Here is a 25,381-nt window from a genome sequence, read left to right as displayed (position 1 = left end):
GCACGTGCATGAGGGTGTGTATGTGCACAGATGAGTTTTCACCAGCCACACCTGAGCCTCTTTGATTGCCATGTGATGGCCTTGGCCCCTGCCCCTCAGCTGGGCAACCCAGGCTACGTGGCTCCTGGTCTTGCCTGCATACCCAGATGGCCCACACCCTGCTTCTCCAGGCCTACAAACCTCAGCTATTGTGCCTCAGCTTCCCTACCTCCCCATGGAATGTTCTGAATTGAATAAATTACGAGACTGGCTTCCAATTTTGCTAATGTATTTACCTAAAACTACATTTTCATCATGACTGGATAGAAAATGAACATTTGGGTTCCCTGTCCTACTGAACTGTTGAAATACAGCCCTAAATTGAGCAATGTAGATCCAGAGCACAATTGTATGCAAAATGATATTATGAAATAAAACTTTGCTATAGTAGTCTCACTTATCTGCAGGATAAGACCACTAGTGGATGTCTGAAACCTCAGACAGTACCAAGCCCTATGTACATTACCATTTTTTCCTATATATACATGCATACATAGCTATGATAAAGCTTAATTTATGAAGTAGGCACAATAATAGATTAACAATAATTAATAATTAAATAGGACAATTATAAAAATCTATGTGCTATATTAAAGTTATATGACTGTAGTCTCTCATTTATTTCTGAAATTTTTCATTTAATATTTTTGAACCTCAGTGGACACACAGTTAACTGAAACTGTGAAAAGTGAAACTAGATAAGGGGAGACCACTGCATTTTTTTAATTACAAAGCAGAAAAATGATACCTTTTCTATAAAAATGATACTTGTTCTATATCAGGGAAAACTTGTCCACTGTCTTTCTTGCAAATGACTATCTTTCCTCTTGACTTTTGGGATATTCATGTCTTTTCTTTTACTAAGTGATGCTAATAGCAGATGGCTCTGCTGCCTTCTGCTCTTTAGCCATCATTTTTACCCCTAGATTACAGAATGAACTTCCAATTTTTCCTCCTTCTGTGAATTCTCCACCAACATTAAACGAATAGTTAGATATATGATGAGATTAGTGTTTCACTCCCTTAACCCTCTTCCAACCTGACTCTTCACTAAACTTAACTAGAACAAACTCTCTAGTGTAGCCAACAAAGCCAAATATGACCTGGACCCTGCTATAGGGTTTAGTCTCATTTCTCACAGTAGTTATGTTTTATAACGCCATTGCCAACACTGACTTAGCAAATCCTGAACCATTTCTCCTAGGAAAAATACTGGGTTACGTTTCTCCAAGTCTAGGGTCACAACATTTTTGTCAACTGATAAATACATAACCTCGTTTTGTGTGTGTTTCTGTTTAAAGACACTTTATAAGAAAGTTTATTCATTCACGTTGAACTCTTGGTCAACAGCACTATAACTCATACTGTAACAAAGTTTATCTAACACACATATTTTCCACATAAGGCACATCGCCGCCTCCTTGCACTTAGGAACACCAGACAGCACTTCAGCACCACTCTTCGGGGCCATTTCAAACAGCGACATCAACCAAAAGCACAGAAATGTGAAAAATGCAGTACTAAGTAGACCTCAAAAAAGACACTTGTGTATAGTATGCGAGTGAAACCAGAAGGCGGAGCATTGTCTTGTTCAGTCTCAACTGGGAACATGTGCATGGGGAGACTTCCCATTTTTTACCACTCTGTGTCTGCAAGTGATATCAAAAGCACTGTGATGATTGAATTTGGGGTTACAAGCGAATTTCCACGAGTAAGCATATTCATAAATAGAGTCTGAAAATAGTGAGGATTGACTGTTTTTCTGACTTCATCTTCTAAAAATATCCTTTTTGTTTGTTACACTCCAGCTATACTAGCATGCCTAGCTCAGTTTCGTCTCAGCTTTACACTTGTTCTTCCCATTGCCTGGGCTGTGCCCCCTACAACCCCCCATCTCCAGAGGGCTGACTCTTCCTCGAAAGAACAAGGGCTTATCTCTTCCACAGCACTGACTCCCCAGCATTTACGACACAGACAGACTCTGCAGGTACTCAATACATAGTTGGTGAATAAATGGCAATTGTCTTCTTAAGATGACCTTTCTTGACAAAAGAGAAAACATAGGCCACTCTTTGACAGTGTTCAAAATTCTGGGGAATAATTTACAAGTCTGTATAATCCTCGAATTGAAGATCCGTTGCCTGTAAAAATCACCCTCTACAAAGCTACAGCCCATCATCTTTTCCCATCATTTGGGATTTTCTTTAATCACACAGCAGCGTCTCACATTGGAACCATCCTTGGAACAGTTAGAGGAAGAGAGGCTTTAGGCAGTTTTACCTGAGTATTGATACAGATTGCCATCCTCTTAACTACCAGAAGAATAAAGACACTTTCCCTTCATTTAACTAAGTTGATTTGCACTAACAGAAGGAATCATTTTGATGAGTTTTGGGGAGTGCTTTTGGAGAAAGATAAATGTGAGAAAAGTTATGCAGAAGTAGGCTGCAGGAGGCTTCTTTGGAGAACTGGAATTTAGCCTGAGTCTTGGAACTGCTGTAGGTGAGAAGAGACGTGAAATGTAACAGAGGAGAAAAGAGAGGGCAAGGAGGAAGGGCTTCAGAAAAGAACCTACCCCACTTTTACAGTTTTGCCTAAGGCTAGACCTGCCTCATTCACTCTTGATGTGGCATCAATTTGTTAAAAACAAACCAGCAAAAAACTCTCGAGAAGGAAGGGAGGGAGGACAACTGAAAAACAGCTAGGAAAAAGAGTTTAATAATTCATTGGGTAAATAGAAGATCAAAGCTGGGAATCTGTCTGGGGAAGGAATGAAGGTATAACTTTCTGCTGAGTAAATTCAGTTCCCTCACACTCAGGCAGACACTGTCTACACTGTCCCATTCCCAGAAAACACTGACCTTGGCCACAAGTTAGCGCCCTTACAGCAAAACAGCAAAGTGTACATTCAAGCCCTACCTGCCCTTCCCTCCAGGGGACCTGCATTATTCCTATCAAACCCAAACTCTTCTCTCTCTCTTACTGTGGCTGCAGACAGATTTCACTGGTTAGCACAGTTTTAACACGAATCCAACCTTCTCACTTCTCTTTGAGCTTTCTTGTGTCTCAGCTCCAGCATGGGGAACACTTAGAGAATATCCCCCTAAATGGGAACATCTGGTTTGCCAAAGAGGTTACCTCATACATGAGCCTCTTAAAGCCCATGAGCCTGAGTCCTGTGATTGGGAATGCTTATCTGCCAGGTATGAAAGATGAAATGAGGGCTCCAGGAATTTCGTCTCAACTTGCAAGGAAGGAGGATCTATTGTTCAGGTGCTGATCAGTGCAGATTTTCAAGTTTTCTTAGGAACACAAAAATATTTGCTCTCAGGAGAACCACGTTGTTTTCCTTGAGGGCTTGTCTGTACACAATGGAAACAGAAACCAAACTAATCCTGGTCCCTCCTGTTGGCTTCTTTCAATACTCGGAGTGGTTTCCAGTCCAAACCAGATTTGCCGAGGTTCCATTTAAAAATAATCTACTTACCACAGCATTCAAAGCAATTCGGCAAGCCCAGGAAGAAGTCTGACAGGAGGATGGGTGGGTTTGTTGTAGAGGGCAAGGCAAGGAATCCCATTTTTGTGTACCCTCCTCATGTGGTGCAGAGGCTGTGCCGGCCACTTAACACGCCGAGCCCATGGCCCACTGAGAAGAGCCCAGGGCCGTGAATGAGCGTCCCTCAAACTCCCAAGCTGGCTGGTTTGAAATCTGTGTCTATCAGGAGCAAAGGTACCAAGTAAGCGCCCTCCCGACAGTGCAAAGCTGAAACAACATTACAATAAACATGCAAGCATTCCTTCAACTTCAAATCATAGAAAACAGTGAAGAGAAATTCTGGTGTTAAGCTATCAGCAAAAACAAATGTACTGTCAATGTTTGCAAGTGAGCTTGATCTTGTAGTTGTTGTTTGGGATGCAGGCAGATAAAGGCACCAAGCTTAGCCAGCAATAGAACAGGCAGGGAAGTCTCATAAACCTAGGTGCCCTTTGACTTGGGGTACCTACACTAAAAGGAACACAAAGACAGACCATATGCCCATCTTTTCCCCATCCTAGCCTTTGTGATCTTACATACACAGCCCTCAGAGAACCCTGAGAATTTCAGTGTTTTCCTGGAGTGGTGCAGCCCACTGGGGAGCTAGGGTCTGGGTCTGGTCTTCTAATGTATCTTTCTTTCTCTTTCCCACTGCTGATTTGGGGGCAAACCATCGAATTGGAGGCATGGTGATTATGAGGAGAGGAACAGAAGCCTTGAGCTCCCCTCTGTTCTCAAGGCATGAGGCACAGCTTGTGCTAAAATGGAACAGTGGACCTAATACTACTGCTCTTATAATGGATTCCTGCGTGGCCTAAATTTTGCACTGTCTTTGTGTGCAGCATATATGGTTTTTCAACTCTCTCTGAATGTTGTTCCATAGTATACTTAGATGCTCCCTGAGACCAAAATAATTTCTCCTCTCCAAGACTATACATCCTCAAGGCCAAGGCTTACCCCCTCTACATTGCTGACTCGCCCCCATCCCTAAAATGTAAAGCAATCCACAAATATTTAGTTAATGCTTGAAGAACTGACTGCAGTTGGCATCATGCTGGTGACTTGGGGACACAGAAAGGCCCTGTCATTTAATTTAGAGGGTAAGAGATGCTATTATTTGTTCATAGTTCTCCTTTCCCTTGCACTCCTGCTAGTGGGAGAAGCCTATACCACCTCCCAGCTATGCTAACTTCAGGGTTGCCATAGGACTGCCATTGACCAGTAAAACATGGGCAGAAGTAATGGTGCATCAGCCACTGGCAGAGCCTTTCTGCTACCCCTCCTGTAGCCCTGCCTCCACCTTGAGAACCTCATGCCTCTGAACGGCAGTGGAGCTGCCACTGGGGTCTGGACACTAGGACAAGAAGATTGGAGGAGCAGGCCCCAGCCCATCCTGCAGCCTGGGGTCAAGCCTAGCCACACAAAGCAGGGAATCGCTAGAGCCACAGCTGACACACAGGACCATGAGTGAGGAATAAATATTTAATACTGTAAGCGACTAGATTTTTTCCTGGGTTGTTAGCACAGTAAAAGCTAATATATGGAATCGCTCTTAAAATCACATTTGCCGTAGAGCTAAAGTGCTGTGAATCGATTTGGTCACAAAAAAAAAAATTTAGATTCTTTTTGGCAGATACTGAAGAAGTTTGACCTTGCTACTGAGTTATAATGAAAGCAACCCTCAGACCAGATTTCCCAACACATATGTAAACATTTATTAAATAAATGTGTATTAATACAGGCATAAAAATGGACTTCATTACCTGCTGTCCCAGCTCAGGAAAGTCCCAGCTTTGTCCCTTTAGTGTCCCACTCACCATCTTTACTGAAAGGTTTGCTAGAAGCAGACACTAAACATCTCAGAGGCAGAATTCTACCCTTTCTGTAGGCATTGGGCAATTAAAACTCTTTGTAGCAATGCCTGAGCAAGAGACTTACAGTTATCAAGACTCAAGTAACATCCCTAAAGGAGCAAGCCAGAGGCCTTGCTGGATTCTTAAGCCCTGTTCATGCAACAATGGTGAATATCTCTAACATACAGACAAAAGAGATTCAAGTTCAGACCATTTATAGACCTTGTCATGGAGAAGTTTACAGAGTTGGGCAGGGGCTCTTGGATCCCATGGCTAGGATTCATGATGGGCTTTGGTTGCCTGAGAATACCCTAAAAAGCAAGGGGTGCGTGTGTATGTGTATGCAGTGTTGTAGGAAAAGGTCTATGTTGTTCATGAGATCTGTAAAGGAGCCCATGACTCAAAAAGGGCAAAGAAATGCTTTCCCATGGAATCTGTAAGAGATTACTCTATAACAAATGCATTTACTCAAACTTTGCTATGGAGGATCAAACTACAGAGTACATGAGAACAGACTTTTAGTCAAATGAGCAAAAATGGTTCTTACACATCATAACTATAGTAGTTAAGAGCTTATTTTAAAAAGGTCCTCCTGACAGAACTAATGACTAATAAAAATGGTACATGTTCTAATGAAGGAAACTCCATGCCTTACCATCATAAAAGTCAATCACAGACTCAGCAAAACAAAGGATCAAGGTTGCTTTGATACGCGACAATGCCCACAGGGTAATAGTAGCAACTCCCAAGTCTCATTTTAATCAACACTTGCCTTTTCGTTCCAAGTATGAAGTCGAATGGGAAGAATTTCCAGCCATGATTTAACTGTCTACTGCTCACTCCATTACTTAGAACAGACCTCACATGCAAGATAATAAACATACAGGTAGCAGGGACCTTGCCCCCTTCGAACTGCCCAAGCCTGTTCAACAAAGAGCATAGCTGATGTCAATGAAATTCACGGCCCAAAAAGTTATGTGATTTCATCGTGCAGCTTCCATAACTCCTACCACATCCCCACATATCCCAGTTTGAGAAACACAGGCTTAGCTTCTCTGAGGTTTATTTTCCTCCACATACTAAACGGGAATAATCATACTTAAATCAAAAGGTTCTTGGGAAAACTGGCTCAATCTTATAACATAACCATGCTACCTAGTACCCAGCAGGTACTCAACAAATGTTAAAATCTACCTCCATTCCCACTTGCCATCCAGCTCTGTGCTTCTCAGAGTGGTCTCCAGAGCTGCAGCATCACTGGGAGCTTCTTAGAAATGCAAATTCTCAGGCCCACCCTAGACTTACAGATTCAGAAATTCAGGGGTGGAATCCAATGAAGTACGTTTTAATAAGTCTTCTGCATTATTCTGACACATCCTAAATTTAAAACCACTGATATAGATAAATCATTCTTAACCACAGCTGTACATTAAAATCATCTTAGCTTTTAAAACTCTCTACTCACCCCAAGACTAAATCAGAATCTCTACGAGGTGAGGGGCATAGGAGCATTGGTAGTTATCAACAGGTCCCCAGGGATTTAAATGATTGAATTTAAAGGGCAAAGGGAAGTCCGCTTCTCTCCCCTTAGCAGTCTGCACTGGATGCTTGAATATCATCAATATCGTCAAGATCGACTCTCTTCCGAACTCAGAACTGCCATACCACTAACCAGCTGTGGGGCCTTGGAAAAGTTTTCTATATCCTGTTAACCTTTTTTTTTTTTCACTTATAAAATGAGGATCATAATGATCCATCTTACGCCTTCTTATTTTCCAATGGGAACACTGAATTCCAAAGCCTTCATCCCTTGCCCATGTCACATATAGCAGTAGTAGCAGACCAGGGCCCAGCCTTTGCCATGTTCTCTTCTGCATAGAGTCATATGTAAGGGTGTGGGGCAGAGAAACATCTGGAGCCCTGGAGAGACGGTTGGTAAACTTTGTAATATTTTTGGCATAAGTATTGGGAGGGAGGGTTTCCAGCTAATGACTATGGAATGTGCCATTAAGAAAGGTGACTGCAGGACTTGCAGGACTCAGTGGAAGCTGTGTGGGGTGAGGAGAAGGATCTGCAGCAGGACAAGGAGTCACTGGGGTGTGCACAAGGATAAATACACCATTCATTTTCTACTGGAGCTGAAGGGGCAGGCAGCTTTAGTTAGGACACTTAGAGACTTTGAGATTTCAGAGTCAAATAAGGAGTAGGGCTTGGAAAACTAGGGGCAGCACGAAAGAAAACAGGAGGGATACCCTTGTGCACTCTGCTCTGATTAGGAGGGAGAAAGGAGAGACCCAGGGATGATTTAGCAATTTCTCTTGCTTGGTAAGGGTGTCATAAGCCTAATAATTCACAAGATCAACAGTGTGGAAGTCCAGAAAGGAAGTATTTAGCTCTAGCAAAATTTGACTTTGGGTTTTTTGAATCTATTATCTTTATTTTTCTGGTTCCCCTGCTCCCTTCCCATGATGTACACACTTAAGAATCACCTTGTCCACTAGTGAGAATGATTACTGTCATCTGAGAAGAGGCTTCAAACTAAGCTTCAATGTTCCTGCCTCCAACTCGTGTTCATCCTCATATCAGGGATAAAATGAAGGGGAGGAGGCAGCTGGTTCTACCCTGCCATCCAACTATGGTCACAGTAGCCACTGCTGTGGAGTGAATGTTTATGTACTCCCCAAATTTATATATTAAAATTCTAGCCCCCATGGTGATGTTATTGGGAGATGGGGCCTTTGGGAGGTGATTAGATCATGAGAATAGAGCCCTCATGAATGGGATTAGTGTTTATATAGAAGGAGACCACAGAGAGCCCTCTCTTTTTTTCTGCCATGTGAGAATAATGAAGGCAGCCATCTGGAACCTAGAAGAGGGTTTTTAACCAGAACCTGATCATGTCGGCCCCTGATCTCAGACTTCCAGTCTCCAAAACTGTGAGAAATAAGTTTTCATTTTTTATAAGCTACCCAGTTTATGGTTCTTTATTATAGCAACCCAGACTAAGACAGTCACCATGTGCAGTATGGGCGTGAGGCTCTGCCCCACATTTTCTTTCCTGATTCTGAATTCCTTATTCTGACCTTGGCCTTCATACTCACAAGGCTCAGGTCTCTCATTAATGTTCTGAGATGCCTCTTCCCACCTTCTATCATTCGCTGTTGACCAGGAATGACCCCTACTGTGGTGACTTTGAAGGCAACAAGGTATAATCAATTAATTGGACAAAAGTGAAGACCTTAACCTCTTCCCATACTTATTATAAACCAGAAGGAACTCCAGAAGTATGATTCTTATCTCAAGCATTTTAGAAGTTGCTTAGCAATTTTTAAGTCAGTATCACAGAGGTTTTAAAGCTATTTGCACTAGAAAACTAGCTTTTATGTCAGATATTTCTTTAAAAAAACCTCTGTAGTTGTCATCCCCAAACTGTGACTCACTTTATCTAAAGAAACATTTGAGAGTTCAAAATTCCAGCACAAACAAATAAATACCCTGGGTACCTACCACGTTGAAGTGTACTACAATAGTTTACCTTCTGCAGGGAGGGAGAAAGGAGAGAGCTGGGAAGGAATTTGAAGAAGGCAAGTATGAGAGTCCCGTGAGCTCAGAAGGTATGTCATGGGCCAAGGCCTGCAGGTCTGGCCTGCCTGGAGTATGCATTCAGAGCCCACCAAGTTCGGTGGAAGCTGAGCTCAGCATGTGGAAGTGCACAGTGGGAACAGACGGTGCAAATGTCAGAGCACAGGCCCCAGCCAGGCATACAGCTATAGGCACGTGGGTACTGGGATCCAAACTGGAAGACTGGAAAAGCATCCAGGAAGGAAGTACTAAGAGAGGTCTATCTTCTAGCAAGGTTGTAAATAGCTTCTTTAGCATCAGCTGTTGGGACTCAGAGGCATGGGCTGGTCCCCTAAATCTAGCAAGATTGTAATGCACACAGATTGCAGATAGAAGTAGTCAACTAGGCTAATGCTAGGTCTCAACTGTGTTGTGATTGGCCTGTACAGGGTTTAAAAGGAGTGAACTGATAAGATCAGGGTATCATCTCAGTGTCAGTGTCCTAGTGGAGATACACTATAGTTATGCACGATGTCATCATTAGGGGAAGCAGGGAAGGGTGCCTGGCATCTTTCCGTATTATTTCTCACAACTGCATGCAAATCTACAATGATCTTAAAACCAGGTAAATAAATATTAATGAGCTAAACTTTATAAATCAGAAGATGTCACATTTTGTTTGAAAAAGCTCATTTTCCAGCTTCTCTTGAGACATTAGAAGATCAGGCAGCACCAGGCCCACCCTGTGTCCCCACTATAACATGTTCTCCCATAACAATCGGAAGAAGCAGAGAAGCATCTGATGCCTCCAAACAGGCATTACAATCTTCATTTTCCCCTTTCTCCATCCAGCCTGCTGCACTATATATGTTATTTGTCTGGTCTCAATGGACATTAGATTTTTCTGTTTTTCTATATAGAGGAATAGAGTTAAAGACTGGACCGTCCGAGAGGTCATCTGAGTTCACACAAGTTATCTGGCATTGAGTACTACATCATGAAGAAGAACACAAGGACACCTCACTATCCTGGTGCCCTTGGGACCTTGCACATAATAGGTATCACCATAGTATTCTCCTACAGCAGAAGAACCACTTAGGATGGGTTCCAAGAAAAATCAATGACATACTAAATGTCACGCCACAGCCATTTCTGTCATAACTCAGGAGCCACATAAAATACAGTGAGTTCTTAAAGTCATAAATACTGTGAAATTATTTATGAAACAGGTATTAGGTAAGGTCTAATTTACCAAAATTGGAAATACCTAGACACAGGTTTAATTGAAACTCTCCACATATGTGCACTCTATGATTCCAAGACAAGGTGCCATTCCAAATTGAGTCTGTCTTTTCATTTTCTGAGGTTAAAATATTTTCCACATTAGAAACCTGTCCCCTTTGGTTTCCACATGGTAAATTACTCAAGTGGAATCATTTACCCCAAAGGCAATGGAATGTTCCCATTATCACTAAGCAGCAAAGGGCAAAATAGCCAATGGGGCAGAGACAGGGAGGATAAATTCAGGTCATTCTTGTTGCACCAGAAAAAGCATTATATTGACTTACAGATTTAGATCCATCTCTGTAGTTATTAAACGATACTTTGTACAACCTTTAGTCTGCTCAATATACGGTCCAACCTTCCCTACGACCACCTCTCACTATGCACATTAAACACGTTATACTCAGGAGTTGGTGTTTTTCCTGGTTAAGCCATTCTAATAGTGGTGCTCTCACAGAATTTTACTACGAAAATCAGATTTTCCTTGCAAGGAATCTATTAAGGGGGGAATATTATAGCACACAAACTAATAATAAAGAGAGAGCATGATATTTTTACATATTCCTTAACACAAGAGTTAACTTATCAGGAGAGTTAAATTACATTTAAAATTCAGGGGCAGATGTAGGTCTTGGCTAATGGTCCCTCCAGTGGCCTGAGTCAAGGATTCATTGACAGGGTTCTCTCATCCCGCCCTAGTGTTGAACTTTGACCTGCAATATGCTCACTCTACGCTTAGCTGTTTTACAAATTGGTAAATACACAGGCCAAGCTGCTGCTGTCCATTATGTCCCAGATTGATTCAGTTTGGTTACACAGGTTAGTTCAACCCCATCGCTCTCACTGATGCTGCCTTGGTTCACACTGGCAGAAATGGGGTTATTCACGTTGCCAATTGTACCATGTCATGGCCAAAGAAATTATATTCTGGAAATTCCTTGCAAAATGCCTGCAGTCTGAGATTTGGCTGTTGCCAGTGGCCACTAATCTGACCACAGCTCAAGTATTTGGAAAATTTAATTATTAATGTGAGGTGCTCACTCTACTGTATTGAAAAGTAATGGCTATAACATCCAAGCCAAGTCATTTCATATGAAACATGGAATTGGTTTGCTCTGTGTGGGGCATCAGCTGGACTCTGCTATAAGGCATCTGGTGAGGCCATGAGTCCTCTCCAAGTTTTCTGCTGCAAGCCTGTGACAGCCAGCTGGCAGAGCAGCTGCAGGCCCAGGTCACTTTGGGAGCCAGCTGACCACACTCCCTCAGATAATACATTTATAGGTCAAAGGAGGCTCTGGCTCTCACTTTGAACAAGTGTGTTTGGTCACCAGGGGTTCCATTGACCATTGGGCTGCAGAACGTGCACATAATTTGCAGCTTCCTTAATTAAGCTAAACCCCAGTCCCCAAAGTAGAGCTTGACCTCAAAGTGCTATTTTTATTTCTTATTCAAATGCACTGTTGCAACCACACATCCCCTATCTGTATACGAAGGTTCTCTTTCTGAGGCTTTTGAAAACAACTATTTTCTCTTTCCATTTTTTGAAATGATACATTTATTTTGAATAGCTGTAGAGTTACAGATATAGACGGAGATCAGATATGGTTTTGATTCCCAGAGATGAATTTATCTGAGCAAAAGTAAAACATCATTGTGGGTGGTAGATAATAAACAGTTTGTTTGAATTTTGGTGAAATAAGTGTGTTAGACCAGCAGTCACATGGAATAAAATATTTCTGATTTTCATTTAGTGATGTTTCTCTTTGCTGCTGAGAGATGTCAGGTTTCTGTTCGGCTCTGATGAACGTCAAGTCTCTCCTACCTCTTCCTAGTTTGGCAGCTTATTATACATTAAACAAATATCTAGAAAACACCTCCTTTAATGCCAGGTGCTCTGTGGAGCTCTGGGTGTAATTAGCATTAAGAGAGATGAAGACCTTTTCTTCAGAGAATAAAACTAGTGGAAATTCTGCTCTAGTCCTTGCAAAAACATGTGTCCTGTTTTCCAGCTTCCAGGAGATGGGAAATTTCCCACACGGGCTTAATAGAGCTACCTTTGGATTTGATTTTTAGAATTCACATCTCAGTATATACAGATGAAAACGACATTTTCTGGAACAACTTTTTCACATTCGCAAAACTACCTACATGATTTCTGAGAACCTGGCAGCCTTAAAAGAGAATAGAACCTGTTCTCTGTGTTCTTTGTGAAAAGGATCACAGCAAATGGAAACCTCAGGTGTCTTGAAAAGGCCTTACTTCTGAAAGATTTGGGTTTACACTCTGCTGTTCAACTAGACTTGCAGAGATGATGGCTAATGCTCAACTTGGCACTGGAAATAATCTGCTTTGGCATTATGCGAAAGAAAAAAGTTAGGTTCACATTGTATTGAAATAGCCACAACCTGTAGAATTTTTAGAGGCTGTTTTTATTTGTATCACGCCATAGCGTGTCCACTAAGCTCAGAGTCGCCATTCTGAGCTTAGTGTGAGAGGCAGCTCACACCTCTAGACCAAATGATTTTATCCTAGAGAAAACTCTAGTCCCAAAGCAACATGCAACTTCCTCGAGGTTTGGAAAAAGAGGCTTCCAAGTGTAGCATCTTTTTATTTTATAAAACTCCTTTCCCTGCCAAACATTTGGTTTTGCACGCATCTGAGGGTGGAGCAATGCTTAGACTGAGAGTGAGAAACACAAGATTTAGTAAAAGTGTTGCCAGATACTCTGCTTTTGAAATGTTGCTTAAAATAAAAAACACTTTTCTCCTTACTCTTTGATATGAATAGTGAAAATATCTTTCTTTTTTGCCCTGGAAAGTATGGTTTTCTTTGTTTTGTTTTGTTTCTTCAAAAGTCAGTTTTTTATTTGTTTCTTTCTCTTAAGGACCACAGGCAACTCTTCCATTTGACTTGTCTGGCTATTTTGATTATGGGCCCCTGACATGTGGCACATGGCTCAGATCAGTCTTAGAGGGCCCAGAATGGCCAGCTCTCTCAGTTTCTCATTTTTGGCAATACGAAGGGCAATTTCCCATTAACCCTGACTGCTTCCTTCACACCCCTGGATGACGCACACTTCTCTCCCACTAGGTAAGCCTACAACATTTCCAAAGATGGTACAGCCTGGAATCAACCCCTGGCCCACTTTCCCAGGTTGATTTTGTGAGTGCAGTGGGTCAGTCTGGCAAGTGACCGTGAACTGTCAGAGCAGTGGCAGGTGTCCTTCCCAGCAGAGAGCTGTCGAGGTGCACAATGTGGGAAATATGCTAATCCGAGGCATTGGGATGGGAGCCCCAGGCTTTGTTACCTCTCATTTGAGAGGCCTCAGTGCTCTTTTGACAAGATGGAGCTATTGTCCTCCTGGGCCTCCAACTGGAGGATTCAGAGGAGAACCACAATGTAGATCAAAGGATGGAACAACAGGACCTGGGAGCAAAGGCTAAATGGCCCTGGTATTATTTTGCCTGGAGAAGAGAAGCCTGGAGGTGGGGTGGGTCAAGTAGGCCATAATGGTGAAAAAGCTATTATGTGGTGACTGTGACCAGCTGTTCAACGTTTTGAGTGAGAAGAAAAGATGTAGGAGAAAATGAATGTAAACTGCAATGTGAGAAATTTGGTTGACATAAGGAAAACATTTCAAACAGGGAGGGTTGTTAGACACTAAAATTAGTGACAGAGGGAATACATTTCTTAGATGAACTTTAAAACTACGATATTTCAGTCAAGAGGTTTTAAGGCAAACTTGTCTGGATGTAGGGAGTCAACAGGAAAAAATGTTGAGACCCACTTCACTTAAATATGTGCAACATATGATTTTAGCCTTCACAAACTGCTCTTTACAATGGACATTTTCTCAGAGACTAGCATTAGAAGCTGCTACACAGGACTTCTTTGACCTTGCTTTAATGATTTACTTAGCTGAGATGGGAATTGTCTTTGCGGCTAAGTGATTGACAAGTACCTTGGGTGATGGGCATTCTGATTCCAGTTCTGCAGCTAATCAACTCTGGGACTTCCAACAAGCACAGAACCTCAATTTCCTTAAATGTCAAACAGAGACAATAGCTCTGTTCTACCGCATAGGATGGCTTGGAGGAACACATTATAAAAGGAATGAAAAGCACACTGAACCCAAGTATGGAGTAAATAGACTGTTCAGACCTCAGGGCTGCTCCCAAACACAAGTGCTTGCCTCTTAGTAATGTTTTAATCAGTTACTTCCGACCAGACTAGGAGTGAGAAAAGAGAAGGATCGGGGGCAAAAGGGGGATCCAAGAGCGAAGTTCAAACGGTGTGGGGGCTGCTATTTTATTCTTGCCTCTCTCAGGTCTATAGCTGAACATCAAGCAAAACTGGGTGGTATATACCAGCGCAAGGCAAACACCCAGTTCTTTGATTAAACTGTGACCTCTGCAGTTTGAGACACTTCAGTTGGAAACATTTCTTCATGAAATCCTCAACTAACAAAACTAGAAAATGCCATTGCCCTTAATGTTTCTAATAGGTCAGTCTTAAATAAATTTAAAAATAGACAAATAAATGAACCTCATTGTTTCAACACAGTGATAAAATGAGGGAAAATTTTACCCTTTGTGTGGTTCAGACTGAGGGCATATTTAGTCACAATGAAAGAAAAAAGCCTTCTACAGAAAACATTTCTTTTTTCTTTTTTTTGAGACAGAGTTTCGCTCTTGTTACCCAGGCTGGAGTGCAATGGCGCAATCTCGGCTCACTGCAACCTCCGCCCCCTGGGTTCAGGCAATTCTCCTGCCTCAGCCTCCTGAGTAGCTGGGAATACAGGCACGCGCCACCGTGCCCAGCTAACTTTTTGTAATTTTTAGTAGAGACGGGGTTTCACCATGTTGACCAGGATAGTCTCAATCTGTTGACCTCCTGATCCACCCGCCTCGGCCTCCCAAAGTGCTGGGATTACAGGCTTGAGCCACCGCGCCTGGCCAAAACATTTTTTTTAAAAGTGAAGGCAAACCTAAGAGAGCTTTTCAGATAAAGCCTGAGAGGTTTCATCACAAGCAGATTGGCATTATAAGACATGTAAAGGAGGTTGTCTGGAGCATGCCTGCCTCTTAAGGTTGTAGTCAATTGGAACTCTGCTCTGTCCCTAACGCTTCTGTGCTGTTGCAATCAGAGACAGAACCCTGAACTGTGGCAGTCATGCAACTCTAGAATGTTCAAGGTAAAAAGGACCACATGAGCACATTTCAATAAATCTCGTTATTTTCCAAATAGGAAATAGAGGGTCCAAGAAATAACAACAAAGAGTAATGGAATTAGTAGGGGGGCAACATTGGAATTTGTCCCCAAATCCTATGGTTGTCCAGTCATATAATTTATCCCATTGGAAAGGCCACAAACTGATCTCTAAGGGGATAAATATGGCTCACAGCCATATTTCATTTGGTTCATAAAGTGGATTTATAAAAACTAATTTTAAATTTCTTATATGGAAAAACTAGAAGACATAGTTAGGTGAGCCATGTAACTCCATGGTACATGGTATGTAGTTATAGGTGCATGAGCCTACAGCTGGAGTTCCAATGTTTTCATCCCTGTTTAGATGAAACATATACTCTTTTGTTTGCCACAGTCATCACCGCGCCCTAAGGTCTCCCTGATGATGAAGCCATAGGTGATTTAGAACGTATCTCCACGCTCACACATATGCTCCTCTTAACCATCCATTTCACTCATTTGTATGATTGTCCCGGGCTGTTTACACATTTCATTTTGCAAACCCTTCCCTACCATAGGCTGCTTCCATTTTCCTACTTAGTAAAACCATTCATGATTATTTCTGCAAAGAACAAAGAAATGAAAAAACATAATGACTATATGCATGTGTGACATACCCCTCATCCTGTAGAGATAATGTGTATAGCCCTGGAGACATATACACATTCACAAAGCAGCTAAATCAACTGGTTTATTTTACTCACTTTTGCATGAGACTCTAAACACTGCCATGAGACTCTAAACACTTTTGTATTCCAATATTCTGAAGGAAAGTGATCACCGTTTTGATATTTCTCTCAATTTCTGCTGAGTAAAAGGGGGCCTCCCCTAGTATTCTCTACTGGGTTTTCAAATATCTTTTGGGGAAGATAGGGTAAGAAAATCTATTCATTTGAAGACACTATTAAAAAGATAGACACATTTGTTCACCCAAATGAATTTTATAGTAGCATTATTTGTAATAGTCAAAATGTAGAAACCTAGATTTCCATCAAATGATAAATAAATAAATGAAATATTTTATACCTGTACATTGGGTATTATTTGACAATTAAAAATGAAGTACAGCAGCATGGAGAAATCTTGAAAATATTATGGCAAGTGAAAGAAACTAGTTGTAAGCCATCATACATTGTACAGTTCCATTTACATGAAATGTCCAGAATAGGCAAATTCCAAAGAGCCAGATTACTGCCAGCTAGGCTAGGGCTGGGACTTTGGGAGGACATGAGAAGTAACTGATATTGGTTATGATGTTTCTTTTTGCAGTGATGAAAACATCCTAAACTTGCTTGTGGTGATGGCTGCACAACTGAGAACAGTAACTTTCACGAGTGGGGAGTGTGTATGCAAGTTATATCTTAATAAAACTGCTACTTCAAAAAAGATAAAATGGGCTAAATCTTTTGAAATCAGGAAAGGGGAAGTACTATTTTGGGGTGAGCTGCTATGGGCCAGGCAGCATCCAATATGTTTTTATGTATTTTATTCGAGCCTCACAGCAACCTGCCAGGAGGTTTTATCCTGTCCATTTCACAGTTGAAGAAATAAAGGCTCACAGAGATTAGACTGCCTTACCTGGTCACCTGTTCAGCTGAGATCTGAACCAGATTTGACTCCCAAACAGCCTGCCTTGACCCACTGCTGCTCAGCAGTCACCCAGCGTTTTCTTCTCTAAAGACAAGGAACTAATAGAGACTTGCCTCGGCTGATTCTTACTGCTGCATGTGACTATTTAATTATGAGAAGGATACCATCTCTTCTTTCCTAAAGAGCTACCCTGAGCCATGCCAGCTGATTAAACAGTCTTGCTAAAGTCAAATGGGGCCTTTTTTTCCTCAAGGTGACATGCGTACTATTCTAAATGCAGAGCTAGACTCACCTAAAACAATTCTCTGTCTTCTGTCTGTCGGCATTTTCTCACTTACCCAATACCCTCCTTGAACTCACCTCTGCTTGCTCCCTCATTCCACATTAGAGCTAAAAATATTGCCTAATGCAGTTTTCCTCCCTACCCCACCCCTGCCTATATAAAGCAGCATCCAGGTAGCATTGAACATGTTTGTGGCCTCCTAATTCTATTGTTACACATGTCTCTAATCATTAACATCAAAGTGTGCTTACAAATTAATTCATATGTATAAATTCCTCACCTAAGCATTCAAAATGCATGAATCAGCATCCAGCCCCTACCACTTTAAGAGGTTACATCAAAGCACAGATCATTAAGGAGCGTGGATAAGGAGGAGAGAGGAGAGAGAGATTCAAATAGAATTCATGCTCTTTGCCTTAAATGAGGATCAGTCTGAGCTATATACAAGTGGGCAGCCAGCAGAGAGCATCTGGGATGCAAACCATCTCCAAGCCACAGGCACAGCCTGCGTTTACTCACATCAGGATCCATTATTATCCCAGCCAGCATCCAAACCTTACCTCTACTGAAACAAGAGCCAACCAGTGACCTCAGCTGGGTCATCAGGACCACTGCAGCCACTTCCAGCCTCAGCTCTCTGATCTAACAGCCACAGTCAGCCCTTACTTTCCTCTTTCTGAACAGGGCCAGCGTGCTTCCTCCTGTCTGTCAATATTTAACTACCCTGTCAAGTCACATTACATCACCTGCACTAAATCCCACCCCAGTGATAGCTAGAGGGTGTGCCTGCTCGTTTCAATTCAACTCAGCTAAACTTTATCTAGTGCCTTCCATTCATTCATTTCCTTCCACATGTACTGAGCGCCTACTGCATTTGGCACTGGGGATATAGAAATGAAAGATCCTAATGCACGTGGAGCTTAAAACCTAGATGACAGGTCAATAGCTGCAGCAAACCACCATGGCACATGTATAGCTGTGTAACAAACCTGCACATTCTATACATGTATCCCAGAACTTAAAGTAAAATAATAAATAAATAAATGAAAGATCCACTTCCCAGATTCTAGTGGGAAAAAGACGAAATAATATGGTATGTGCTATTCTGCCAGAGCACAGAGCGCAGGGGACACTCCCATTCCAGGCTGGCTGGGAAAGGATAGAGCAAATAAGGCCAGAGAATTCCCAAAGATGGCAACACTTAGAGTGACATCTCTAATGGACCAGGGTATATCAGGATGACAAACGGATGATGCATACATGGCCTCTGTCCTCAAGGAGCTTACACCCAACACAGTTTGCTGTATGGTCCTACAGATAAACAGGATTGCTTACATATATGCCACAGGCGAAGTGTAGAATATTAAATTAAAGAGAGAAGCCCTTTGTTGTTTTTTTGGCAAGTTGTGTCCTGAACAAAGATGTCTCAACAGTGAAAGCTGGCTGTCTCCTTGGTGCTACAAATCTAGGAGGATTCTTCAGAGAGCTGAAAAGGCAGATAAACTCAGTGAATAGAGGAACTAACTGCCTGTGGCCCATTTTCAGGATCAGGGAAAGAAGAATTCAGGTCACAGAGTAACATTATTCCCTGGTCAAAGGAATTCATCTGGAACAAACAGGCTTGGCCAAAGGTAAACAGGAATCTCTCACTGCCCTCCTAATCTCTCTATGACTTTTCTAAGGCAACATTTCCTGACACTTAATGAAGTGTTGATAGCTTTTTTAAATAATAGAGATGGATATGTCTAGCCACGTAGCATCACTAAAACTGCAGCCTTTAACTTCATCTATGATGAGAAGACTCAAAAGCTATTCACTTTAAGATTCTTTTTTTTTTTAAGGTGGAATTTACCACTGAAGCCTGGCTCTCAAATATACCCACACAATCCCTTTTCTACCAAAACTGACTACAGTTTCATGCTCCAGAGAACAAAGACCCCCATTTATGTGTGAACATTCAAAGGACCCCACCACTGGGGAGCCTAAAAGGCTGCCACGGAAAATCCCGGTGTATTTGAATTGCAAAACACAGCCTGGGGATCCCAATACATCTAATTTGGGACATGTTCCAAGCTCAGGAGCCTCTCTGCATGGAAGCAGCTTTATTAGTCAGTTTCTCAGACAATTTTCTAGTTCCACATGCACACTTCCCCAAGTGTTTCCAAGACGAACTCTTACAGTCTGTAGGGTATTTTACTACAAGGTATTTAGAGTTTTGACAAATACTAACTGACATTGCCACCATTCCAGTGAAACTGATGACCCATAGCTAACGCCTGCTTCTCGGTTGTGGCTCAAGACCTTTTTGAGTCAGGCAGTGATTGTAAGCGGAATGACGCTCCAGACCTCTCTTTCACATCCTAGAAGCACAGTTTGATTTCAGTGCATTAATAGGTTTCCATCAAAAGTTGAATCATCAGGAAACTGAAGGGAAGTTGTGCCTCAGTCAAGCCTGTTCTTTTTTTTAAACCAAGACTTATTCAGAACGCTTTTTGATTAATAACATATAACACACTTGGCATTAGGAATATTATGTTATTAATTGAATTGCTACTACTAATTGCCAAATGCCCAGGGATTTCTGGATCCAATTAGAATGGATTTTTGACATTTATCTTGCAATCCCACTGGAAGGACAAGGTGCTATATGACCTTTAGTTGATTTTTAAAGGCAGTTTGGGTAAATTTTAGCACATATCAAGTAATTTTTTCAAATAATATTATGAATGTCATCAATGGTGAGATAACTATTAGCTCATGGAAAATAACTGGCAAATATGACTGACATTTCTAGAAGTAAATCACAAGAAACCTCAACTTTCGAAAGAGAACGTTTAAAATGTATTCCATTTATCTCTTTTGTATCCAGCTTTAGAAAATACAAGAAAGGGAAGGTTTTTGTTTGCTTACATTTTGTTTTTAATAAGAAGTCTTAAAGAGAAATTCTAAAGCAAGACTAATTTCTCCAAATCCAGTGAATAACGTTCATATGTGTCAGAAAGCAGCTGGTATTGCTTGCCCAGCATGACAGAAAAGTATAGATAGAGAACTTGAAGCCATTAATGTGACCCCCAAGCAAGTCAATCCTTAATTAGGGTCTAAACATGCTCTACTTCCCTCTTAGGAGAAGAAACTAAGTGATGGATTGTTTAAGGTACACACCAAAACTCCTAGGTGACAGGGCGTACTATGCCTTTTAAAACCCCGTTGTTACAGGGTTAAGACCCTATAACTTGTCCAGGGTCACAGAACAGTCCTTCTCAGGCTGCTGTTAATTCTCTCAATTTTCTCAGGCTGCAGAGGTTTCCCAGTCAGTGTGGCTGTCAGTGCTAACTCCAGAAAAGTCCCTGGCTGACCAAGATGGCCACCCAACTCAGATAATGCTAGAACACCATCTTGGAAGTGATTTCATATTATATGATAAATAATTATGCATCTTGTCTGAACCTGCAAGTTCTGATTCTTTTGACCTTTTGAAACAGATATCATTTGTAGCCAGGGAACAGATAATATGATTTTCAAGGTGGGTAAAAATTGTGACGTGAAAAATACAAGGATTTTACTTGCTACTTTGCCTCATGGTGTGATCTGTAGGACTAGCAATGTAGTTAGTTCCTATCATCGGGAACGTGTTAGAAGCAAACACACCCGGCTGCCCCAGGCCTCCTGAATCAGAACCTACATTTCTATAAAATCCCTGGTGGTTCCGAGGCACGTGACAGTTTGAGAAGTCCTGTTTTAGAATTTGTTTAAGCCTAGGGGAAGGGGGAACCAGCCTCCATAAAAACACTTGATACACTCATAAAATAAAAAATTCTTTCAAGTCCAAGCATTTTGACGAAGAAAATGAAAGGCATTATTGTAATTTATGTTTTCTGGACCTTGTGAATTTTAACTTCATAGTCAAGAAGCCATAAAATATAAACTCTAAATGAGGCCAATGATTAAACGGTTTTCCCATGAGGGAGCCTTGTTGGATGCCAGGGCCCACTTCAAAGAGTAAAGCCGTCAGTCTGCGGGAATTCCCCTCTATGCACAGTTGGTCACCATCCTCTGTTCCAAACGTCTCCCTGGTTAGGAGATCAAACCCAGGGTGATGCCCAGGTTTTAACAGTTCACATTTGAAACATTATTGCACAGGTGAAGAACAGGGAAAGAGGGAGTTTCTGACATACAGATTGAGAGCCTATTTTGACTGTAAGATCTGAGAAATCTAATAAACACCTATGTGGAAAAGAAAGCGGTATTTGGACATAGGAGTCTGAGACAGAGCCAGTCAGAAAACAGTATGTACATAAACCATCTTTGGCAAGTAATTAGGGGAACAGTCAACATATGGATTATATCAGAAAATGAGGGAATGAAGGATTACAATTACAGGGAGAGCATTTCAGGCCTAGATAACAGTGAAAAAAGGATGCCCTGTGGCAAAAGGGAAAAAGAGGGCAGAGCAAAAAAAAAAAAAAAAAAGAAGTGACAAGTAAATATTACTAGATGATAAAGTGAAATCAAAATGAATTACAATAACATGTAGTGAACCACAATAATATGATGGTTAAAAAGTTTTCTTTCCTAAAACAGAAGATGCATACTATTGTGGAAAATACAAAAAGAATCTGAAACCAAAATTCTAAATATTTCAAAGGGGGAGCCAGAAGAGGATTGAGCGCAGAGTTTGTATTTGTGTGTAAGTGGATATTTTGTATGCTAAACAGAAAATGCACAGTCTTCTTTTATGCTCATGGGATAGAAATTCACAGAAAATGATTATGCATGTGGCCACAAAGAAAACATTGAAAATTCCCTGAAGTAAATGAGGAAAGGGCAAAAAACACAAAAACTCTTAAGTAACTTTTAATTAAAAAATAGTCTTCTAACCAAACCAAGGATCGAAAATGCAACAAAAATACAAAGTACAAGTTATTTAGACAAAAATACAACAATAGAGAACACCTCATCTCAAAACCACGATGCAGGAAAACCCAGAGGAAAATATATAGCCTTAAATGCTTTTATTTAGAAAATAAATGCTTACACATTCAGCCTTCTTAAAGTATTCAAAAAAAAAAAAATAGATGTAGAGGGACTACTTCCAGATTTATTTTAAGAAACCGGCATCATCATCTAATACAGAAATCATTCAGAGACACTGTAAGAAAAATGCAGGCTAATATCTCTGATGAACATAGATGCAATAATCCTCCACAAAATACTAGTCAACTGGATTCAACAACACATCAAAAAGATTGTGCATTGTGACCAAGCAGGATTTATCCCTGGGATGGAAAAATGGTTCTAAAGATCTTTAGCTGATAACTTTAGTTAACAACAGTATATCACTAGTTGTGACCAATATCCCACACTAATGTAAGGTGTTAACAACAGGAGAAACTAAATGAGAGGTATATGGGAACTCTGTACCTTCTTTTCATTTTTTTCTCTGTAAATCTCAAGCTGTTCTAAACCCACAAAAAAAGGTGTATTTTAAATTTTAAAAATAAGTGAATAATTTCTGATGGTGCTATACGGAACCTAAACTAGTATAATGCAGTACAATGTTCTGAGATCGGGAGGGTAGCCAGGAAAGGTGGCCGGCAAAGTTTTCCCTGCAGCATTTGAACTGAGACTTTTTCATAATGCAGTAGGAAGAGCCATGCAAAAATCTCAGGGAAGATATTCTAGCACAGGGACAACATCAAAACACAAGAGCAAACAAAGAATGAATTAAACTGAAAACTGGTTATTTGAAAAGACAAATAAAACAGGCAACTCTGGCATTCTTATTAAGGAACAAACATAAAGGCACACAGCATCAAGACTAAGAAAAAAGACATAAATGTGAAGGAAGGTAAGTTAAAAAATGATCAGACTTATGTGGGTGACACTGCATTAGAAAATGGACATTTTTTAAGCAAAACATTAATGACCAAAATTAATACAAAAGTACAAGACAGAAGTACACAGAAGAAGGTAATAAACATGTTGCAAAATGTTATAGTTTTAAAATAGGCAAATACAGCATGACAATCTGATTCTATTTAAATTTTAAGAAATAATCCATGTAATTTAATTTGTCCCAGAAAAGAGAAAAATATAAAAATTTTCACAATTAACTTTACTGAGCCAGTAGATGCTTAGCACAGATAAAAAAAACTGGGATAAAACTAGCACAGAAAAAACCTCTAATTTCAGTTATAAAAAAAATTAAGTAGAAATATTTTAAATAGAATGTTAGCAAATTGTATTCAGCCTTGTAAGAAAATTACAATGTAATGTAAGACAATCACATATGGTATGACCAAGCATAGCTTACTTAAGTTATATAAAAATATGTTAGCATTAAAAAAATCTATCAATTGAATTTATTATGTTAATAATACATTAATACAACTGGAAATAAGATACATATAAAAAGTTAGCATGCTTATTTATACTATATAGTAATAGAAAAGGAAATTAGAAGGAAAATCCTGAAATTCTGATACACCTAGGAATAAATTTTACAAAGATAGTCCAAAGAGGACCTATACAAGGGAAAATGTTTAAAACTCACATATGAATAGTAGAAATAAATGTATATTTCAATATAGGTATTATCATAAAAGTGATGATTGTTCCCAAAGTAATATATAAGTGATATAATTCTAAGAAGAATTACAACAGGATTATTTTGGGAAGAAGGGGCACTAGGCAAAAGTCACTCTACAGTTCATATGGAAGAATAAATATTCAAGCATATACACAAATCTTTAAGGAAGTTTTGTCCTACAAGATATTAAAACATAGTTTGAAACACTATCACCAAAAGAGTAAACTAACTGCTACTAGTGCAGGGACAATAAGTCATTGGCACAAAATAGGAAGTCTAGAAGAAGGTCCAGAAACAGTGCCAGAAACTTAATTATGATAACGTTAATAAAATTCTGATAAAACTAATATTTCAGATGAATAAGAAAATCATATGTTAATCAGTAAGTTACATTATGCTGTAAATTACATTAGGGTATTTGCTTTGCAGGTGGAAGAAAAGTTCATTAAAATCGTATTTTACATAATGTGCAAAAACACATTCTTGAGGGATTTAAGTTAGCAGTGTAAAACCCTGAAAAGCAAGAGCAATGGGAAACAATACATTAAATTGCTTTTAATTGAGAGTAAAAGAGATATTAAACTCAGAAGCCATAAAGGGAAAAATAGACATAAATTCCATAACTTATTACATGTTTACAGCAAAGATACTATGAACCAAGCCAAAACCCTCCAAATATTTCCAGCTTGCACTAGAAACAGACTCCAATAGAAAAATAGGCAAAGAATATGAACATAATTTATCAAAGATTGCAACTGGACAATATGTATTTGAAAATATCAGCTATTATAGTCAAATATAAATGGAACAATATTTTACCTAGTAGATTGACAAAAATGATAATTATTAATAGTATCCAAATGCTATTAAAAGTATTGAAACTAGGCAGTTGAATACACTGCTGGAGAAAGAGTGAAATTGCTATAGTATTTTTAGAAATTAATTTGGCAATATCTGTTATAATTTCAAATGTATATGTGATGTGACCAGCAGTCACTTTTAGGACTCTATCCTATGAGAGTAAATGCAAGACTACACAGGATGTGTGTCCTCTGCAGGACTGTTGTAACAGCACAACACTGGAAACATTCTGAATAGCCACCAGTGGGTAGACAGTCGCAGAAATTATGCCATGTGGAATATTATACAGGAGTTATAAAGGGTGAGGCAGTTCTAAATACACTGCCTCAGAAGAAAGTTCATGATGCGACGCTATGTTTAAGAAGCAAGTAAAAAACAGCAGTATTAGGTGGTTTTGCTTTGTCTTGTTTTGTTTTGATTTGGAGGTACTGTAAAAAAAATGTCCATTTTTATTTTGGATTCAGGCAGTACATGTGCAGGTTTGTTATAAGGGTATATCATGTGGTGCTGAGGTTTGAGATTCTAATGATTCTTTT

General features: G+C 40.2%; 1 protein-coding gene across 5 annotated transcripts in view; it reads right to left on the bottom strand.

The window, feature by feature from the left end:
- NCKAP5 (NCK associated protein 5) overlaps positions 1–25,381 on the bottom strand; it is a 1,002,432-nt gene that overhangs the window by 742,599 nt on the left and 234,452 nt on the right. Inside the window, exon 1 of one of the 5 annotated variants that reach the window (XM_054257695.2) lies at positions 17,956–18,083. The exons of the other annotated variants lie outside the window; for them this stretch is intronic. The gene's annotated coding sequence lies outside the window, so the exon portion shown is untranslated. Of the gene's footprint in view, positions 1–17,955; positions 18,084–25,381 lie in introns of those variants that run through there. 5 annotated transcript variants of the gene reach the window in all.

This window comes from Callithrix jacchus, chromosome 6 (assembly GCF_049354715.1).
Source record: "Callithrix jacchus isolate 240 chromosome 6, calJac240_pri, whole genome shotgun sequence".
NCBI classification, from domain to species: Eukaryota; Metazoa; Chordata; class Mammalia; order Primates; family Cebidae; genus Callithrix; species Callithrix jacchus.
This window is presented reverse-complemented; position numbering and strand designations above follow the sequence as displayed.